General features: G+C 38.1%; 1 long non-coding RNA gene across 6 annotated transcripts in view; it reads left to right on the top strand.

Annotated features, from left to right (window-relative positions):
- Positions 1 to 21,846, top strand: part of LOC102062819 (uncharacterized) — a 119,868-nt gene that overhangs the window by 59,532 nt on the left and 38,490 nt on the right. For 3 of the 6 annotated variants that reach the window (XR_012580061.1, XR_012580059.1, XR_012580060.1), the window contains exon 4: positions 7,687 to 8,649. The exons of 1 other annotated variant lie outside the window; for it this stretch is intronic. This is a non-coding gene — a long non-coding RNA (uncharacterized LOC102062819). The remainder of the gene's footprint in view (positions 1 to 7,686; positions 8,650 to 21,846) is intronic. 2 more of the 6 variants (XR_003381972.2, XR_003381973.2) reach the window with 2 other exon arrangements.

Genomic DNA, 21,846 nt, shown 5'->3' with positions numbered 1-21,846 from the left:
GTGACAATGTGACATCATAGATAACGGCCCTACTGACAGAGGCAGGCACAGGCACCCCTCCCGTCCAGGGGACCACACCGGGGAAGTATGATGCACTAGCTGTGAAATATGTTTTTTTGGTGATTCATACTATAAATTAAAGGTTATCCTAATTCTTTTCAGTACAAAATGTACTTTAAAGAGTTATTTTCCTGGTATGAATCACCAAGCTAGTCCTCCCTCTAGGTTAGCAACAGAGAGCAAACTGCAAGTGGTCAGGAAAAGGAATATAATTTCACTTCTCCACTCATTTTGATTTAGGAAATATATTCTGTTTAAGATAATATTTTCAAGGGAACTAAGCCTCCAAAAGTTGAATTCAGGCTTTCCTAAATGCAGCCTTTTATCCAGCACAGATAGATCATTTATTGGGTCTGGGTGTTTCCCCAGCCTGTACTGGGGTGGGGTAGGGGCACAACTGGTTGAGAAAGGAGCAACTAGCTAGAGGAACTGTGGGCTTAGCCAACTCTCAGAGACATTTTAGAGGGGGAGTGAGGAGCAGGAAACTTTGGAAGTCTCACTTTTGCAGTTAGGTATCAGATGGGCAATTTGGGGAAAATATGCCAGGGCATCCATAGAAGTCTGTGGCCTACAGCTGGGCCACTTGGTGGAGCAGGCAAGAAGAAGCAGAGAGGTGTGTGAATATGTCAGATCTTCTCCTAGAATGCCTTATTTTGGTCAAAACTCTGACAGAACTGCACATCCCGCAGAAAACTGAATTTGCAGCTTTTTGCAGGGGAAATATTTCTACTAGTTTTCTTTAACTGCATGATTTTTACCTCCAAGAGTCTTAGACCTTTAAATACAATGGCAGCAAGCCTCGTTTAGAGGTATCTCCAGCCCATTAAAAGCTCTCCAGTGTGCTGACTCTGAATGCTCAGATTAGGTTTGAGCTTTGGAGCATGGAGACAGAGCAAGACCTCTTGATTTGAATTTGAAAGCTTGAAAGATGAAAAGGATAGTGAGAGGAAGAATCATCCTCACACCAACTGGACGTGAATGGCTTGGCTATGAACTGAAACTGTTTTTAACAACAAGGTCTTCTGAACTCTAACTAACTAGCTGCACAGTTCAACCCCTGTAGGAGGGTCTGCCTCTCACTGCTGCACTCTGGTAAATACAGAACTATGTATTTACCAGCTATCCAAGCAGTGATGAGCCCTGGAGTCATATTCCTGGGTATAAGAAAGAGACTAGTTTACAAAGATGAGGATATCTGTAGTAGTTTAGTCACCCCATAAGACACTGTAGGCACTAGATAAGATTAGAAAGAGTTAAATGTGATCTGGTGATGGTCTGCGTTAACAGAGAAGCCATGGACAAGATCTTTCTAAGTTAATTTAAAAGATCTGATTTTCCCCAGCCTTTGTTAAGGTTCATGAGTTCAGTCAATGAAAAGCAAAATGAATTCTAACAGTTCTCATGAGAAAGGAGAGAAATAGGCAAAAGTTTTGGCCTGGGAAATGTTTTCTAAAAATATATACCTGTCAAAGTAACCAAGTCCTACCTCTACATGAGCACAAGAGGAGGTACAACGTGGTTTAAGAACATTAATCAGATGCTTCTAGCATCTACGTAAAAAAAGGCCTCAATTTACTAAATATTTTCCAAAAGCACCAGATTTCATTTTTTTTTTCTTTCTGCAGCTTCCAAAACATGTAAATTTTTGTCATACCCTCAGAATAATTTGAAAATGTTCAAGATTTATAAGCTGAGTTTTAGAATTTTAAATAACAAGGTATATTGGTTGGGGAAGTTTAGAGTTGATGAAAACTAAATGACAGCCACTCAACCATAACATAATGCAAGAAGAAAGGATCTAAAGTGTTAAATACACCAGAAAAAAATTACCAGTTTTTTCTTCAGTGAGTTTATTCTTTCTTGTACTTGGGATACCACATACAATATAACATTATTACTACGAGCTGCTATTTCTAACTGCCTCACTATTAGCATGTACTGCTGTCAAAAGTTTTAATTAATTTGCATTTCTATTATAATAGAGCACTGTACTTTTCTTTCCCATGTACTCTACACTGTATAAGTCTTCACAGCTTTTTAAGTTAAATAAATATGTCATCTTTATTACTCTCTACTGAACTTCTACACACAAAAGCATTCTAAAAACTTTTTCAAATTCAAAGACAGTCTTCTAGATTAGTCACTATTTTCAGGACACTGAAATCAATCAATATTTTCAGGACAAATGTATAGTCTTCAGAGTACTGTGTAAAGTCAATCTCACCTAAAGATGTGAGAAGGCAAATAGCTCTTACTATAAAAATGTGTCTAGGTGTGAAAATGCTATTTTCAGTTTTATGACTTTAGATTTGAAGAGGTCTTATTACATTTCAAATTAACTGTCTTCCATTAGAGAAGGAAAAAATCTGAAATCATCTGAAAAAATGAAAAGTAGAAGAAACAAAGGAACTGTACATGTTGAATTTTATGTGAGTAGAAAAAGATTTTCTGCATAAGCAATTTTTCCTGAATTGTTTATATTTTAAAGTAATTCACAAATATTTTATGGTGAATTTTAATAACGTATATTTGTTAGCCCATATATTTGTTAAGTAATTTTAATGACATATATTTATTTTTGTATCTGGGCTACACAATACTTGAAATTCCAAATTTTGTTGCTCTCCAAAGCATGGTAAGCTTCTGTTGCATAGTTCTGTGACTGTGAGGACAGGTAGAGATGCTCATACAAACACACACCATAACACATGGCTGTACTGAGTGTAGGAGAAGTCGATGAAGAGTTGATTAAGCCTCAGAGAGAAATTTATGTTTCCTGGTCTGTTTTAATGTGTGAGATTATGAGAATTTTCTCAATCTGTCCTTCCATTATGAAACAATGTTCACGGAACTGACCAGCAGATGCTTCATTGTTGTTAAACACCTACCAGAATAGTAAGGATACCATATGGCAACTCCTCCCTGTGATTTCTTGCTTTGTTCGATTTCTTCTTCCTTCAGGTTTAAAGCTGTTTCAAGCAAAAGAAAATCACAGAAGTTGTTTAGTTCTGTACGTGTAACATGTATATTCTTTTTACAATATTGTTGATTTACTGGGATTTATTCAACATTTATAGAGTGATAAGCATTATTTTTCACTGCTGTTTCATTTTTATAACCTGATCTGTCCTCCATGAACAGCATGAAGGAGAGCCAAGAATTTTCATACATATATTTAATGTAAAAGCATCATTTTCTTGTTCTAGGTGATCTTCAGGTCACATAGATAAATAGATATTTTGGAACAGTGAAAAGACAGAAAAAGATTATTTTCTACCTTTTTTCTTTGCCTAGCTATGGTAAGTCCAAAGGATGATCTACATCTCCTCATTTTGATGAGCATTTTAGTATTTTAATTAGTGGAATAGAACTAGATAATTATTTTAGGAAAATTTTACATGGTAGTATTTCTCCTAGATATCTCTTGAATGTAAAAGTATGGCCTCTGCACCTTCAGTTTTGTTGTGTTATGGATTTTTACACCTGCTCCTTGTGGAACACAAGCACATTTTCATTGTTTCAGAGAGGACTGTAAATTATATAGAACCATCTGATAACCTAATCATTCTCTTATAAATCATCAAGTTAGGCTTTACTTTACATATTTCATTAGTATCCCTTCAAAGAGCAGGAGAGATTTCTTGGCAAGACTCTAGCAGTTTCATCATGGGAGATCTCTTAGAATTTGCTAGACAAACATCTATTTCAAGCATCATAAAACAAATTAATCTTACTTTTGGACAGTGATAAATCAGATAGCCCCTAGCACCACTTTCTGTCCCATGATTAGATCATGTTTCCTGAAAAAGAGCATATAATATGATTTCTGGTTCTGAATCAGGCTGGAGATTGACCCTGTTGACCAGATGGTCACTTCTCAGCAGATTTGCTGGGTGTGTGGAAAAGGGAAAAAAAAAAGCAAGGGTGGGTTTATAGGTGGTTGTTGAATAAAACTGTATGGAAAATATAATGAAGAGCAGGAGACTGTAAGACATTCCATCACCTGAGAATCCAAGAATTAACTCTTTAGCCCAGCATGTAGCCTGAGATAGCTCACAGAGATTAAAAAATAGCGAAAAGACAAATTCTAGCTGCTGTTTTGGGGTAGAGTGAAAGAAATTTTAAGTGTGCAGAAACATAATTTTGGCCATTCTTGTCAGCAGTTGGAAGAGCATAAAAGACGCATGGTATTTATCACAGCACTAAAGTCTTAAAAATTAAAAATAACACTTATCAGAAAACATCTGGAAAATTTATTAAAATATTTCTTTTTCACCCCTTCTCTCTCAGCCTGTGAAAGCTGAGAATTCTAACCATTTAGAAGTTCAAAATCCTTTCTATGCAGTAGAAGTTACGCAACAGCACCTGGAGACTCTTTGGCCTTTTGTAGGCAAATACATACCCAGTATGCACAAAAGCTATGCATTTCCCACAGAGTTCAAATCCCTGTCACAAAAGATAGGAATGACATTCCTAGTTTATGTGGGATATGGTTGTGGTTTTTTTGGTGGTTTTCTTTCTTTGATTTTGTTGTTTGTTTTCATTTTAAAATTGTGGAAAAAATGCAGGGCAAGATACATTGCTTGCAAATCACCCAGGAAACCTATGGTACATGTAAGAATTGAGTCCATCACTGCCAAATATCCTTCTGTAAGCATATAATGGTTTTAAGCAGCGTTTTAAGTTTTAAGCAGACAGTAATTTTACAATCAGACCTAAAAGCTGCAAGAGATCACTTGAAGGGATCCAGTGGCTGGCCCATGACCTCTGCTGACAAACTATGTAGGAGGCACAAGGAGAGTATATATGTACATATATTTGTACATATGTTTCCTTAGCCAGTTGTGTGCATCTGAAATGGAGCTACTGCTTATGCAAGGAGTGCCTTTCAAGTACATGTGTCAGAATAGTATCAGCAATGCAGTTTGTCAGTGAGGAAAACCTGGGTAATTGAAGTAGAAGACTACAAGAGAGAGAAAAAGCCCACTTCTCATGATGCCTTAGTAGACATAGAGGGGAGATTTCAGTATCAAATGTCTTAAGCACAATCTCTAGACACTTCAGAATATTGAAGGAACTGCATTCCCTGCTTGAGAGGCTTGTTGGATGAAAATGGAAATCTGCTACTGCATTTTAGAAGGTAATTATTGAAGTGAAAAACTTCATCAGATTATATTGTGAGCACTTGGCCACTCCACGTGAATCCATAATTTGTTGTTCTAAAAGGTCGCAGATCACCATGACATCAACAGGTCCCAGAAGACTTAGCTTGGTTGACAAAACTGGGAACAATATGAAATGACCAAAATAAAAGAAACACCATGTGGAGAACAGGGAAAAGAAACAAAACCTGAGATGTTTCCTGTAGTCATACAGTGTATAACAAATACTGCATGTACTCAAACCAAAATAGACTGTTTGGTGAAGACAGAAAGAGACCCATATGAAGCAGCTAGAATAGGATGAGGTTTGAGCTAAATAAACAGATATTAAATATTTTTCACTTCCATTCAGTGTTAGAAATATCAAAACACAAAATTTACAATATATGCTAAGTTTGTGAATTAAAAAAAAAGAAAATATAAAAAAAATTCTACTTTTTTCATCTGGTGGAGCTTTCAGCTATGTTGAGGGCATATCTCCCTAAATTATAATAGAAATGTTTTATTATTCATTGTCTAACTTGTAAAATATTTTATTTGGAAATAAATGAGATAAACTCCACATAGGAAGGTTTCTTTTTAAGAAATCTGTCTGATCACTACATTTTCATTATGACGTTGATTTATTAGAAAGTGTCCTCCATTTTTTAGCGTTATTTATCTAAGGAAATTAACATAAAGAATAAAATTTCAAAAAATCTTTACCTGAAGGAAAGAAATTGCTAGAATTAATTAAGGCTACAGGAAAGAGATTATTTGCTAAAATACTTAGCAGTTTTTTAAACACTAATGCATTACAACATTTCCATAGACAGGTTAGATAAATCTTTGGCAAAATACATTTGAGTTTGTTCTACAGGCCCTGCTCTTGAGAGTTGCCAGGCACAGATAGCTGTGGAAACTGAAGTCATGTATTTGCTCACTGTTCAAGGATAGGGTTCCTGAAGCAGATCTGACCTGGACCAAAGCATGAGTCTATTTATATCTTTATGCCTACTGGGTTCCCAGTTGAGCATTCCTGCCTTGCTGCCAATCCATGGGTTACATTTTCCAGCCAGTCCCTTCAGTGACTGAGACCTTCCCTACTGCCCTGTCAGTTATGGTGGGGATCAGATTACGCAAACATGGCAGAAAGATGGAGTGCAGCAGAGAGGAAGGTGGAAACATTGGCTGTGGAAAGAACACCATCTGTCCAGCTGGAGGAACTCAGGTTTTGCTAGAGGAGCTCCGGCTTTTTTTTTTTTTGGTTGGATTTTTTTGTTTTGTTTTGTTTTGTTTTGTTTTGTTTTTTGGCTGGTTGATATGGCAGACAAGGTATGTGAAGAACGATAAAACTAATTTTTATAGTTAGAGCACAGTGCCGTCACTCTTCTGGCCCAGTGGAAAAACAACCCCCTTAATGAGCCTACTTGCAACTTTTCACTCCACAGAGGCATGCCCATCCACTACTGCTTGCCACCAAAGGCTTCTTTTGGATAAAGTCTACACTGGTGTTTAATCAAGGTAAACAGAAAGGAGATTCATCAGATTCAGAAGTCCCACTCATAGTTGTATCTGAGCAGAAACCCTGAACCAACAGCCAAACATAGAAAAGAAAAAAAAGTTATTTTATTGCACATTGGAATATTTTTAAGCTACTCTTACCTATGTTGAAGGAGAGAGAATGTGATAGAATAGAAGAAAAATACCTGTAATTTAGTGAGCATGAGAGGGCCCAGTCTGTAGGCACCTGCCTCCTGAAAGAAGATGGAAGCAGGGGATTTGGTGCCTCACCTTCCTGTGCAGTGTGTGCAGGGGCTTGGAAGCCTTGCCATGAAAACTTTCATTGCAACTGAGGGACACCTTGGGCTATGCAGCAGAGAAGCACCAAGCTGACAAATGAACCTGAAGAGACACTGATTCTCACACAGGCAGAGAAGCAAGGAGTGCTTTGTCTCCTTGACACCCAGGGCCTGTAGCCTTCCTTCCCTGAGAGAAAGCTGAGACTTATTGTCCAGTGAAGGGAGTGCAGTCTGCTCTGAGTAGGGGAGCTGCTTTGCTGTGCAATAACTCTGTACATTAAGTAAGAAAGGAATATCTGAGAGAAACAGAAAAATGAAAGGAAGAAGGAAAATAGAGAAGTGAATTGGCTTGGCCAGCTGAGCAGGGAGCACGAACCATGCCAGGACATCCTCTCAGGGCCTCTGGGATGTTTGAGGAGAAGAAAGCATTTCTCTCTCATGTTTTCATGTCCTAACTACATTAAACAGTGGAGGGAGCATGAGATTGCACTCGTGGGTTTTCTGACTCTGTCCCAAGGGGCTAAAAGTTGGGTACTCATGCACATCCAAAGCCAAGAGAATTTCTCAGAATTAAATTTTCATTTAAAAGTTTGACTTTCAGGACATTCTCTCAGGAATTTCTCAGGAATGAGAAATTTGTATTGCATCTTCTTTGATTCAAAATCATATTTCCTCTCTCAAAGGTAAGTTTCCTGAACACTGAGGTGTGAATGGGAAGAGACATCTTTCACATCCTTAGCTGAAACATTCAGGTGAGTGAAAATAAATAAAAGTTTACTGCGGGGAATAAAGGAGACAAAGAGGTAGAGCCCAATTTGAACCTGGGGATTCAGGGTCCTTAGGAGATGTCCTGAGCCACACTATTCTGTGTCAAAGAGCAGTTGCTGTGTTTTATACTAAAGAAAAACTGTCCCAGAAACACAGACACCAAAACGCTAAGTTTTTTCATCCTAAGCTGATATCTTAACATTGGACTAGAATATTTCTTTGTCCTATTGTCTTCTCTTCTTTTGATTCAGCAATCCGCTTTAGAGAGTGACACAGCTTGGATGGAGAGAAAGAGGAGAGAGGATGTGGAGAGAAGGGTCAGTGTCAAAGACTATAACTTGCCCTTTGCACCAGGGTGTGCTCCCATAGTTGGAACATTATTCTCAGATCCATCTTTCCTGGATCTGAAGACTGAATTGAACTACAGCCTCTTCTGCGTCCTGAGCAAGAAAGAGTGGTTCCTACTTCTTCTTGGAAGGAATTGTTTCCTGTTTTAGAAACACTCCAGCCAAGCCTCCCAAAATAGACCTCACATTAAACAGTGAATATTAAGTAGAAGAAGAATGCTAGGTAGAGGAAGGCCCAGTTTCTGACTTTAAGCAGGTCTTAGGCACGAGTGGCAGAGACCTGGCCTAAAGCCTGGTGATGGTTTAGTCCCATACAAATTTTAATCTCTTCCCCCTTGGCTTCTCAAAGTAGAATATACCCAGTAGCATCTTTTAACTTCTTAAACATTTCCAAAAGCCTGGATTCTTTGCTCTGTTTTCATGTTCAGATATCTTGTATTGAACTTTTGGACTCACTTCTGCCTCTAGTTTGTTCTTTTTCCCTAGCATACAGCTGAGAGTCAATTTCCTGACTGCCTCCTCAGAACAAAGGTGAGTCTTGGACTTTGGCTGCCCTTAACATCACCTTGACCTGATTTTTCCCAAAAGAGCCAGGGTTAGGCCATAGGTAAGTAGGGATTGCTGGAATTGCAATTGTGGGTGCAAGTGCCTAAATCCTTCTTAAAGCCCCTACTCAGCACTGTAAGGCTGAAAGCAATAAACTAAAGCCAGGAGGTTCTGAGGCAGATACGAAAAGTTTGAGGTAAGGAGTTTAAATAAGTGCCTACTGGTGGTTCCTTTTCATGGTGAGATAGTAATTCATTCATGCTGGAAGCCTTTGTACAGGGACTGTATGAAGTCTTTAATTAAAGTTGATTAAAATGGTAATTTTGAGCCTTGATAGTTTAGAATAATAATTTTTTCTCTCCTTGCTCCACATCTGAAAACCTTTAAACTACTTCAGTGAACTGCAACCTAAGTAATCCTGCTCCTATTTTTAGGGACATAAGCCCTGGCTTCAGCAGGGCCATGGCAGTTGGAATAAGAAGATTTTCCAAGTGTGGAGGATTAGCTTTTGCAGCAGTTGTATGACAAAGCAATATAGTTGCCAGTGATAACAAGGAGGAGGAGAGAATTTATCATTTATTACATATTCATATTTGCCTTTTTTTAACACAGCAATCTGTGAAAATGTATCCAAAATTATTCCATGTTTTTTGTTTGTTTTGTTTCTGTTTGTGTGTTTTTTAATTACTCAGAGCTTTCAGTTCCCCAAATGTCTCACCTCACTGCAGAGCAGACTAGATGAATACTGACTGCCAGTTCTGTCCTGGAATTGAGAACACTAAGCATCACAGTTTGGGTCCTGTCTAATCCTCTGGCATGGAGTTAACCTGCTGAGACCTAAAAGGTCCTCTCTTCCTGGTACTGATCTTTGTAATCATGAGGAAAGAAGCTAATTAAATACACAGATGAAGGGACATTTTATTATTCAGCTTTTAGATATCTATACTAGCTTTACTCTTCCTGTAAAATCTGTGCTCCAGCTGAGCAAGTGAACTGGTGCCCTTAAATTTTATGACATCAATCCTGCACTGGTGAATGTGCAAGATGACAAGGGAGATAAATTACTGAAAGTAATAGTGCAGAAGGCTAAGAGGTAAATTGTCATTAAAGCAAAAATCTCACAACTTTCTCCCTTACTGCACTCAAACAGAACACCCAAAACTCAAAGCTATGTTATAGTCCAGCTAGTGAAACACACAGAGTTTCAGAACTGGAATGGATAACACCAGGTAAGAAATGTGGAGCTCTGTATTTTCACTGACTTGGGATAGATCTCAATTTTCAGTTGCAGAAATTTTCAATGCAAAAAGATGACAAAGAGACATTACATATTCTTGGTTACCGTAATTTAAATGTTCATCTGGTCCTGCATACATTGCCTTGAAGTTTGCACTCTGTAGACTTTTCAGAGATCTCCCTTTAATGACACAAACATCCAGAAACAGATCTCTTTAGACTCATATATAAGTGTTTACATCTCCTAGGGAATGCATCTCTCTTTCTGCCACCTTATGGCATGAAGAAGCTATCAGCTCCTGAGAGAATACCCCATGGTGCACATACTGCCAGCTGCTGGAATAATTTTGTGCTATTTGCCCTTCTTGTGGTGCCTTAGGTCTCACAGCAAGATGTTGAGCTCGGGGGGAAAATAGGAGAGTCTTAAACCCCTGAAGGCTTCTTTAAATTATGATAATTGCTGGTGGGCAGGTGGAACAGCCGATCAGAAACTTCTGCAAAGGAAGTCCCAGGCATCCTTGCTTTTCCACACCAGTGCTTTCTTCAGGGTGGTGTAAAAGCACAGCCAAAAGACAATGTTCCAGAAGCTGTGTTTATTTATATGGAGAGTCTCATGCATTTTTCTGGACAAAAAGACGCTTTGTGTTTTCAACCAAATAAAAGCAGTTAACGTGTGTGTCTTCTTTAGTGAGTTTAACTGGGACTTACTACGAACAATTCTGATTTTTAATCTATCAAGGTCTGGACATCAGCAAAGTTTTTGTCCTCTAATGCAGACCCATGTTCAAAGTTACAATGGCATCTTTGGTGCTGATAGATGGTGGACCTAGTGGGATTTGCAAAGCACCTAAATGTTGCAGACACCAAATTTTTATTGGTGTCTTCTGCTTGGGCAGAATCCTAAAAGAGACATATCCACTAGATGGCAAATTATCTAACAATCAATTGTGATATCTCCTAAGTTTCAGGTGTCAGACCTATCATTCCCATAAAAGAGTCCTAAATTTCAGTTGAGGATTCTGAGGTTTCTACAGACTTCATGGGAGACTCCAGCCCTTCTCTTTGCTTTGCAACATGCAACTTGTCAATGCCTAGAGTTAGTCAACTCTAGTTGACTAACAAAATTTTAAGAGAAATATCTGAAATACTGTTAATTCTTGTGACCTCAGATTCAGGCCTTCAGGATGTTTTGATCAGTTCTCCAGCTACAGATAAGGTAGATTTATTTTTTTCTTTTTGCTAGGGTCTTTTTGGTTTTTTCTTTTCCCCTGAGATTAGAGAAGTCTTTGGCTTCAGCTTCCTTTTCCCCAGACATTACCTTGAGCATCAGCCTGCAAGGTGGTCAGGCAAGACCAGACTTTGAGCTACAGTAAACTCAGACAGTGGGTGTGAATAAATACCAGATACCATAAACCAGAGAGGAGTGTATAAGCAAATAGTTTTGGGTGCTAAAATTAGGTGTACAGCTTGAAAAGTAGATTTCTGGTCCCAGCTCTTGCTGTGAAAACTTCTTTAGAGTTTTTAATCCATTGGCTAGTAAGAGGGTGAGAAATTGAGGATTACTTCCTAAGATTATCAAAAACCCTAATAAATAAATTACCCCTAATACTCCTTGCTGCATGTTCTTTTCCCTTAATGATGCCACTCAAGTTTCTTGCAATGCAGTGCAGGAAAGGCAGCATGCTGTTCATGGCAGTTGTTCATCCTATCAGGCTCATTCATGCTATTCTCTTGGAATATGTGGGTTGGACTTCCCTCAAGTTAAGGATTCAGTAGTATTTAGTGCAATGTTTCCTACCTGTTCTGCCACAGAAAACATCTACTTCTGCTGCCTCAACTGTAAAGGAATGGTTCCCTTCCTTACTTTGCATGTGCATTGATACCTCTGCTGGAGTGGGGTCTTCAGCAGGTGAGGAGAGTGTGCTAGGCACCAGCCTACATACAATGGGCATATGCTGGTGACACAGGAGCCTGGAAGAACTCTTAATTGGGAGGCATCTAGCAAAGTTGATATGCCTTGAAATAAAATGAGAGAAGGAGATATGCCTTGAAATAAAGTGACAGAAGGATGCTGCCTCTGAATTTGATTGGAAATTTCAGTGCCTAGAGAGGCACTTATCTGATTCTTTGAACAATTAATTACAAGTTTAACTTTGGAGTTCTTCTGCCCTCTGAACCCTAAGTAGATAAATAAAAGCTTTTTCTTTACTTCTGCCTTTACTAAGAGCACTCTGATGGTTCAGTTTGTCCTCTATGGAGCCTCAAGGCTTCACTTGTGTTGTGGCAGACTGGTTTGACATGTTTGTCAACTTAAGCATCAGCATGACACTGCAGCAGAACGCTGGTGATTTAGGTGTAAAATACAATTAAGATAAAAATAGTACAGGGAAATTTCACATAATGTGAGAGACCCTATTCTGGCATAATTCCATGCCCTCCAGAATATCCTTCCATTAAACCGATTGCAAAGCTTATATACACTAGAAATTGAAAGGCAATGTGGGTTTATCACTTAATCTTCAATATTAGTTTGTCCTTTTTTATTATTATGTGGGACACTTTAGTGGAGTCTCTTCAGAGATGATATAATTTCATTCTTGGTTTTCCATTTTAGAGTTGTCAGTGGAACAAGTATTCTTCATAGATCATTTTGACCTGAGGTCTCCTCACCAAAAATGAGGACCATACTCTGAAATATGTTCAGCTTTCTTTTGAATGTGTCAGGAATTTGCTAATCTTCAGGTCACCCTCTATGCCACTCGGATAAATTATAAGCCTAGAGATCCTGCAAATGCTGAGCAGCATCTCTCTTTCTCTCTTTTTTTTAGTACTTTTTCCTTGCAGTAGAAATTTTTTTCCTGCACAATCACTTTAATTTATCAGGATATGTGTTAGGCATTTTGAATAAGATCAACACTGAACTGAACTTTCACCCAGGAAACTAAATTAATCTTGATATTAGGGGAACAGTCTTTAGAAATACTAAATCTCCATTTAGCAGAAATGTAGCAATTTCACAAGAAAATGAGAGTGAGATATTTACAAAATCATTTATTGACACACTTGGATGATCTTTGGATTAGAACAAGCTTTTATTTTTTTCAAATTTCCTCATCACTGATTATATTGGTTCAGGCTCTTAATGTGCAGAACAACAAATTCCTGCAAATCTGGTTCATTGAGATTTTTGCACTGTAGTTCATTATGTTTCTACCTCTTAGCTAGATCCTGTTCTGGTGAGGAAAATCCCATGGGAGCTGCACTTAGATCAAACTGTGCATACACAATATGCAGCTGACATTGTTTATGAAGTGCTAACGGAAGTGGCTGATTTTGCTTCTAGTGAAGTTGGTAAATGCAGAATAAATCCTGAATTGAGTATGTATACATGAGCATTATTTGTTGTGCACATGTATCTTTATGTGGCAGATATGCCAGGGACAGGTGACACTGCTAAGAGCTATGAATGGGAAGACAGAACAAACTTAGCAAGACTAACAGTCCTTGAACTGAAGAAGTAATGGTTCCAGCTTCCCAGGTTACTTATGCTGCAACAAAACTGGAATGCTCTGATTAACAGTATATGTGTTTGCTCCTAATGATATCTTCCTGTTGGAAAATATGATTTTAATGAAATCAAAACTGGTTGGATGAATTTGCTTATTTCACTGAAGCTTCAGAAAAGCTATTTCAGAACTTTAAAATGTTCTCTTTCCAGGCCTGTAATATTTTGTTTTTTTTCAATTTTTAAATAGCTTTTGAATTTTAAAAATGCATAAAATCAAAGAATCACAGAAAAATTCACATTGAAAGGAATTTAATCCAGTCTCCTCCTCATAATGGGCTCAATGTTATACTCAAACCAGTTTATAGAGTATACAACTGTAGAAAAAAATCAGATGTGAGACAAAATATTGTGATTAATGATAAAGCAAAGAAAAAAGATAAATGATGCTTTCAAGAAAATTTGAAATTGTCTGCCTTTTTTCTGGTAAATTATTATCCAATGTTGAAAAGATAAGTTTCCCAGTAAGCAGAAGCTCTTTTATAACTCATTTATAACTTCAGTTGACAGCATCACAATGTAATAAAGCTGACACAATAATAACCAGATTCAGCAACTGAAAACCTCAAGTGTGAAAATTAGAGCTGGTCAAATGGCTGTACTGTCGTAAATACTGTGGTTGATTTACTCAGAGTGAGTATTGACTGTTCTTGTACACACGAATAAGCTTCTACCCTAGAAGAATAGCAATCCAACTTGCACACTGAGCTCAAGAAAAACTAATATATCATTTCAGCAACAAATGGAAAAGTTTATTCCAAACAGTAAGGCTACCTCCTCTTTGGATTACCTCTCCTCTTTGGATTCCTCTGCAACTCTACAGCAGTATCTTAAGAACCAAAATTCTGGAATCAGTGCTTCTGGTACCCCAACCATGCTAAACCCTCTTCATTCATCTGGTTCTCACAGTCATAAAAAACTCTGTGTCTTTCCTATATCAGCCTCTTGAAACAAATAAAAGCGAACCAAAGTAAAACCACTGTCCTGAAACGTATAAAATTAAATGAAGCAAGCCTTTCAACATCCCTCTTCCCCACACAGTTGATACCATAACCAGGGAAAGGAACATCGGCTTTAAAAAAATCAGCCTTCTTGTATAAGAGTTGTGGAACTTAGTTAAGCCCCTAATACAGCCTGGAGTGCTTACCTTAAATTTTTTGACACTTTGATCAGACAAAATGCTGTTGGCAACTTTGTACAATATTTTGATAGAAGTATGTTATGAACAAACAATTCCTGTTGCAAGTATGACAAGAAGAGACAGTAAAGGCAAGAAAGCAGGAAACAAACACATACATTAAGACTCACAATAAAGAGGAATAAAAATTTTAAATGTAACAACAATGAAGACAAATAATAAAACCAAAACCAAATGGTAGTGGAAAGAATCTAGAAGACTGAAAGATGAAAAGTGCAGTGAAGCAGCAAAATGAAGAACACAAAAAATAGAAGAGAAAAGGAAGAAAATAACAATTAATTATATAAATCTATGTGCAATCACATTGCACAGAAATAAGGGAAGCAAAGCAACTAGGGAGATAAGGAAATAACCCAAAAATAAAAATATGAGTGTTAATTGAAATGTTTGCTTTTGGAAACTGGGAACAACAAACAAATTCTGTAATGTAAAATAATAATGAAAAGCAAGGGGCAGGCCAAGAATTTTGGAAGAAATTTCTTGTTCACATGTTTAAAAAAGTTTCAGGCTCACTGATTTTAGGATTTTTTTTAGTCTTCTGATTATTCTTTAAAGGTTTGAGTTAGTTCATCCACCAAAAGCTTTGTGGAGGAGCCAATGCTAAGAAGATGCTGTTTGGTGGATAACAGTGAAGAGGGTGTTTTCAACTGTACAAGGAGATGCAGGACAGAGGAAAGGGAATCATACCTGGGGGTGTTTCTGTTAGATCATCATTCTTCTTAAATACCCACAGTAATCTCCTAGTTGGGTTCTACCACTGTACAATTTATTTAAACATCTGGAAACTCTTGTAACGTAGTGAATGATTATGATGCCTGGAGAGGATCAGAAATTTCGATATCACTCTGAAACTGTAGCTGAACAAGAAGATAACACGGACATGTCCTAATCCTGTACCACACAACGCTGTTTTTCTCTTGTGATTCCCTATCCTTGCTCCCCTAAATTCTTTCACTGTCAATAAAGATTTCCACTTACCTATTTTAATTGCAGTTTTGGTCTTCTTTCCTCTCCCCCCTCCTTTTTCTGTTGTAAAGTGCCACACTGATAATACCTGTTCATTAGCAAAGGGGACAGCTAGGGAAAGGAGCTTAGGAAAAGCAATTGGGAGCTGCACATAGGTGGTCAGTGAGGAAAAGTGGGCTAATTCAGAGCCAGAGAATTGAATGGCTGGCAGACACAAGTAGGCAACAAAAAGGAGTCAATGTAGATAACGGGTATGGTTCAAAAATGCTATGTTGGTAAATAAGAGGAAATTAGGTGCCCCAAAGCTGAATTTGCACTGACTTGCTGTTCCAGAGGTGTTTTAAATATTCATCCAGAAAGTACACATTGAAGCCTTGAAGTGTTTGAGAATGTCTTGTCCCTGCACTGGGATCACTCAAAGCTATGTGTCTCCTTGACTCCAGCGGCTGCAGCAGCAACCGTGAATGTGTGGCTTTTGGAAAAAAGCTGGTACCCAGTCAGTCAGCATGAGTGTAGGAAGATTCAGCCTGCAAAAGGCCGTGTAGCTATATCCCCATTCCCTCTATAACAGCCCTGCACTGTTGCTTGTGCTCAAAATGCAGTTTTCAGCTGGGTTCCACAGATCCAAAGATGCTGAGAGGTAACAGATGGAGGTAGCCTGAACCAACTCCCCAAGGAAGGGTCTGCCACTCCAGCAGAGAATGTTAGAGCTTTTTTAACTGCCAGACTATAGATCTAGGTGACAATTTCCATCTTCAGGGAAGCATCAGTATACACAGATTTCAAAAATGTAAGTTAACACTAACCTCACTTTTTATTGCATGGTTTATAGAGGTTTAATCACATACCACATTTTGTGAGACTCCAATTCAGTGTGAATAGCAATTTTGGTCAAAACCCAGCAGGGTTTATTGAGTGAATATACACATACATGTATGGATATACTTTTTTAATCTTATATTGACAGTTATTGAAATACTACCTCCAAAGCAATAATAGCATGCTGACATCTTTTCTTATTCTAACCTGAGAAAAAAACAGAATAAAATAGTCTATCAATTTCACAGCAGTGAAAGACTTCTTTTTTTCAATGACAGTTTTGCCCACTTGGTTAATAGGACAGGAAATTTAACTGCAATATATACTATTTTGTTCTTTAGATACAAATATTTAAAAGTAAAAATGTTATCATGTAGGGTTTCCTGACATCCTGGGGCAAAAGAAAAGGAGGAATATGATTATCTTTAACCATATTAAAGGCTAAGGTAAAGAGTGTGAATTTGTTTTAATTAAACCAAATCACTCTACCAGCTTTTGCCCTAAACAAAGCCATTTTAGCAAATTCTGTCGAATGAAACCCAAGTGGGACAAAGTGCCAAGTATTTTGCTGCCAAATCTGTAAATGCTGGTGACATTATCTTCTTATTTTACCAGTTTAATAGTAAATCAATTGTAGGATGCTACAGAAGTTCAGCTCCACAATCATCAATTATGGTTTCTGTATTACCTACAAAACAAACAAAAAAAAAAACCCCAAAAAACCCCAAAAAACCACCAAAAAGTAAAACCTTTTTTACTATCAAATATCAAGTTAAGCCTGTACAAGGCAAATAAATATACTGAAAATATACTGAAGATTCATTGCTGTTGACATCATTGTTGGTTACAAAAAGTACAGTGTTGTTACAGCTGGGAAAAAGTAAGGCAAAAGATTGTGAAATACAGTAGCATGAAGTGTTGTATTAAAATTTACAGTAGTGTCCAAAGACAGAGTTGTTCAGGAAAGTGCTATGCAGTTAATAGGTAAGCATCATGACTATAGAAAGTTTTTAAAAGTTCCAAACCCAGAGTGATGCTTTTATCCCAGCTTTGATTATTAAACATAACACTCCATGTGATATGAGGGTACATTGATTTGGAGATATGAACCTATTGCAACCTATCTGTCAGCATCTGCATCAAGCTTTACTTTTTCTATTGATCAAATGTGTTAGTCCCCTTTGCCATGTAAAACATCCCTTTTGTTAAGTTGGAGGAAGCAACTTGTTAAGAAAAATCCTCAGATTTGGGCTCTAAATTTGAGGCAGCACAACCACTGGGAACAGATATAATTCAGCAAGGGTCCTTAGCCCTTTTTGCTAGGATAAATCTTACTTTTGGGCAGAAAGGCAGGCTCAGACAAAGTGTCTGTGGCTTCATGGTTTTTATTGCTATGCTTGGGATGAAAAGACATTTGTGGTCTAGCCTCTGGGGGATATACCATGTACCTTGTAAATGTTAGGTCACCTATTGATTTACAGCTTTACTTCTGAAGTTTTCTGGACAAAGAAAAGTAAACCCAGTAACCCTTCTTTTGAAAATGTACTTTGCATGTACCTTTCATTACACAGCATTTCAATAAAAGAAATAGAGCTCGATGACTTGAGGCAATATTCTATTTACAGATAGTTTATTTTTAATTATCTTCTGCCTGTAATGCTTACTGCCAGATTATATCTTCTATGCACTTACACAGACTGGTAGTGGCTGAAACAGAAATAAAATAGTTTGAATTTTTCTTAAACCCTTGGCTTTTTCAAGGCTTGACACTGCAAATAGAGAATATGGCATTACAACTAAAATGTTTTCGTATTGAAGAATGTCATGGGATCATAACAAGTTTATTGGTGTTTGAAAACTCATGTTTTCCAGTTACAGCAATGCCTGCTTGTCTGGAGCAGTTGCTGTGGTTATTTTTCCACCATAGCTAGTAGAGGATGATAGCACTGTCAAAGACACATGTCTCAGGGTAGGCTGATTGCCTTTTCAGGGCTGTCTGGTTTTGCTTTCTTAACATCTGGAGGGAGTGTTATATGATTTGGACTTCAACACAAATCAGAATCATTGCAGTGTGCAAGTAGTAATTTGTATTTATGTACCAAAGTTTATATTTTAGCATATTGCACAAAATCCCTTACTGCATCACTAAATGGTTACACTCCAGTATTTATTAACCAGTTTTCTACTGACAGCAATTTCATCATACATTCATAAGGAGGAGTTGTTCTTCTGGCATATATTTGTATTTGTTATAATAATAATAAAATGCCCCAGAAGGGCTATAAAGTGTGCCTGTTTCTACAATCTGTTTATGTAATGCTTATTATATGCACAGCATATATCTGCTTTTCAAGGAAATTGCAATAAAATGTGCAAATAACAATTTCTTTAAGGCAAAGACTTTTTATTCCAAGCACATTGCCAGCAGCCAACAATGAAAAACAGAGTAAGATATGTATAGTGTGTTGTCACAAGATACATCAGATGTGATCACTTGTTACAAGTCTCCTTCCCCTAAAGGTATTTTTTCTTAGGCTGTCCTGAAGAAAGCAAGCCTTTTGAACAGGCTTGGCAATTTTCTCTGCAGGGTCAAGAGATGTGCAAATTAGAAGTTGCCAGAAATATTTCATAGGCACATACAAAGACCTTGTACTTGTCTTTAAACAGCCAAAGAATCTCAAGTCTAGCAAGTAGACTAGAGATATGTCAAGTGATGAAATTGAATGTGAATGTAAAAGCTTTTCTCTGCTAAAAAAGAACACAGCCTTTAGATTAATATTAGCAAACCCTGCTATGTCACATTGCTACAACAAGCATCTCTCTCTGGGAAATAAGAATACATTAGTTCAGGTCAATATCTGCACTCCCATCAGACAAAATTACCTAACTGTCTTTGTCTGGTAATGGTAATGACATTGCTAGCCTCCAGGGAGTTGACGTCACACAACCGAGCGACTCAGGAAGAGCGCAGTGTACAAGTGTATGAGTGAACAGGCAAAGACCTCCACGGGTATGGACTGATTCAGCTGAAGGATGTTGTTTCAATGCCACAAAAAAAATCCAAACATGCCCCAAGCTGCACTTAAAAAAACCCAAGCAACTTGCAAAAGAGCGTTTTAGGCATATAAACAGTTGTAAGTGACCCATCAGGAAAAAAACTATTTCAAGAACAGGAGACGTGACTGAATCAAATCTGTGATGCACAAACCACACTCAGATGTATACGTGTGTATTTGCATTTGTCACGGATAATCTTCCTTTCCGCTCTAAAAAACTGAAATCCTTTGACTAGTCTCGGTATATATTCACTGTATATATCTACTTATCTACATGCACCTGCCTACCTCCTGGAAGTGCACTCAGGTCTTCCAAAGACAGCCAGGAGAATGTAACTGAATATCAAAGCCGGTAAATAAGGTTAACTCTGCTGTATTATCATCATTGAAGTAACAGTGGCACATGAAATCCTTTGCCACTAAAGGAAGAATGACTGTGAAGTGTTTGAAAACTTTATCTGTTTAATGAGAAAAGAACAGCTAGTTTATCAGAATGATTGTGCGGGCTAAGGTAGGAGGATTTCTTTGGTGTTTGTTCAAGGCTTTACATGAAACTAATTCTCTCTGTATATTGCATTTATTTGATTAAAAGAGAAGTTCAGTCAATACTGCTGTAGAAAAGCCAAGGCATGTCTGAACTCATTAAAGTACTGTTTGTACGCTGACACTGATGAAAGACCTGCTGCTGGTGCTGCTGCGAGTCCTTTTAGTTTTTATTTGACATCAAGTTGCTTTGCCTGTACTGTCAGAGCTTGTATATGAAGCTGCAGTACCATGAAAAAAGAGCACATCTGACAAGGAGGTTTCTCAAATGATACCTGGGCACTGCCTCATTTGCCTGGTGTGTGATATAACTGGTCTGAGCAATCTGCTTTTCATTTGCTTTCTTCCCCATCTCAAAATGGTGCCTCTGCTCTCTCCACAGTCTGCTCCAAATAGCTGCATGTGGGAGGAGATACCTGCAACACAGCTTCTCCTACCCGCAATCCGCTTCACACATGTTTGAGACGGGGAAGAGAAATGGGGCAGTCACAGGCACCCGAACCCAGCACTTGTGAAAGGAAGGAGCTCTGCTAAAGCAAAGTCTTCTGCTGCCAATGGTTTTCAGCCCACTGGGCTGCCAGGAAAATCTGCTGTCAGAGGATGCAGCTTACCTAACATCATAACTGTGCAGGCAGACTTTTTGTAGGGCATTCATGAAGGCTGACTTAGCCTGCTCAGGCTCGTGTCACCAGACTGCCTCTACAGCCTGGGCAGGAGCAGTGAAGCATGCAGGGCCATTATGTGATCCTGTTTCTCTCTGGTGACTGCAGAGGTGATTATCCTCACTACGCTAAAGTTAGCTTCCATGAAAACGTTTTTAGTTGGGCTTTTATCAAAATGACTGCTTCAGGGTCGAGCAGATTATATTCCCATAGCTCTGTTTTGACATGCTGTTTTGCTTTATTTCTCTCTTCACTGTGCTTCTTAAGCACTGCCCAGAATTTTTAGAAGCTTCAGATCTGATCTGATTCATCTCTTTTGAATAGCCTTGCAATGTTAGCTAGAGAAAATCCTTTTTATTCCCTCTTTTTTTCATGTGCAAGCTAGATTTCTAAAAGGATTTGTCCCATCCTGCTCATCTGAAGTTTTCTTAGTTGGTTCCCTTTAATTATTTCTGAGCACACTGGTCAATTCTGATGATGTTTATTAGGGCACAGATGTCTCAGAAATACTTACTGGAAAAAAAATATAGAGGGGAGGCTGAAGGACTTGGGCTTGATTAGCCTGGAGAAGAATGTCTCCCCTGCATATCTGTAAGCAGGTAATCAAGAAGGTGGAGCTGGGCCCTTCACAGACTTGCAAGGCAGGGGAAGAGGCATAAATAGAAACTGAAGAGTTTCAGGCTAGGTACAGGGAGAAGCTATTTCTCCAGGTGGACAGTGTCTGAGGGAAGCTCCTCATTCGCACTGGAGGTTTCAAGATCCAGCTGATGGAAGGCCTCAGCAACCTGTTGTGATCTCAGAACTGACCCTGCTTTGAGTAAGATCTTGAACTACAGTACTCCAGTGGTCCTCTTCAGCCTTGATTATTTTGTGATTTGTTTTATCCATAGAGAATCTTAAGCGCTGCTGAGCTTAGGCAGGATTGCCTAATCAAATTTAGTGGTTTTTTTCATCATATTTAGAAGGAAATATTTAAAGGTTTGTCTATATTTTTAGCAAATAAACTACTTAAAACTCTTTCTCTACACATATATATGCATTAACCTGGGAAAGCTGAGTTTTGTGTCATATGAATCTCAGAACTACTTGTGACAGTGATAGTTTGAAATCCATTCTTGCAAACATGTTCTGGGATTT

This window comes from Zonotrichia albicollis, chromosome 4 (assembly GCF_047830755.1).
Source record: "Zonotrichia albicollis isolate bZonAlb1 chromosome 4, bZonAlb1.hap1, whole genome shotgun sequence".
In the NCBI taxonomy this organism is placed as follows: domain Eukaryota; kingdom Metazoa; phylum Chordata; class Aves; order Passeriformes; family Passerellidae; genus Zonotrichia; species Zonotrichia albicollis.
The sequence above is the reverse complement of the archived record's forward strand: the minus strand, read 5'-3'. Positions and strand labels throughout refer to the sequence as shown.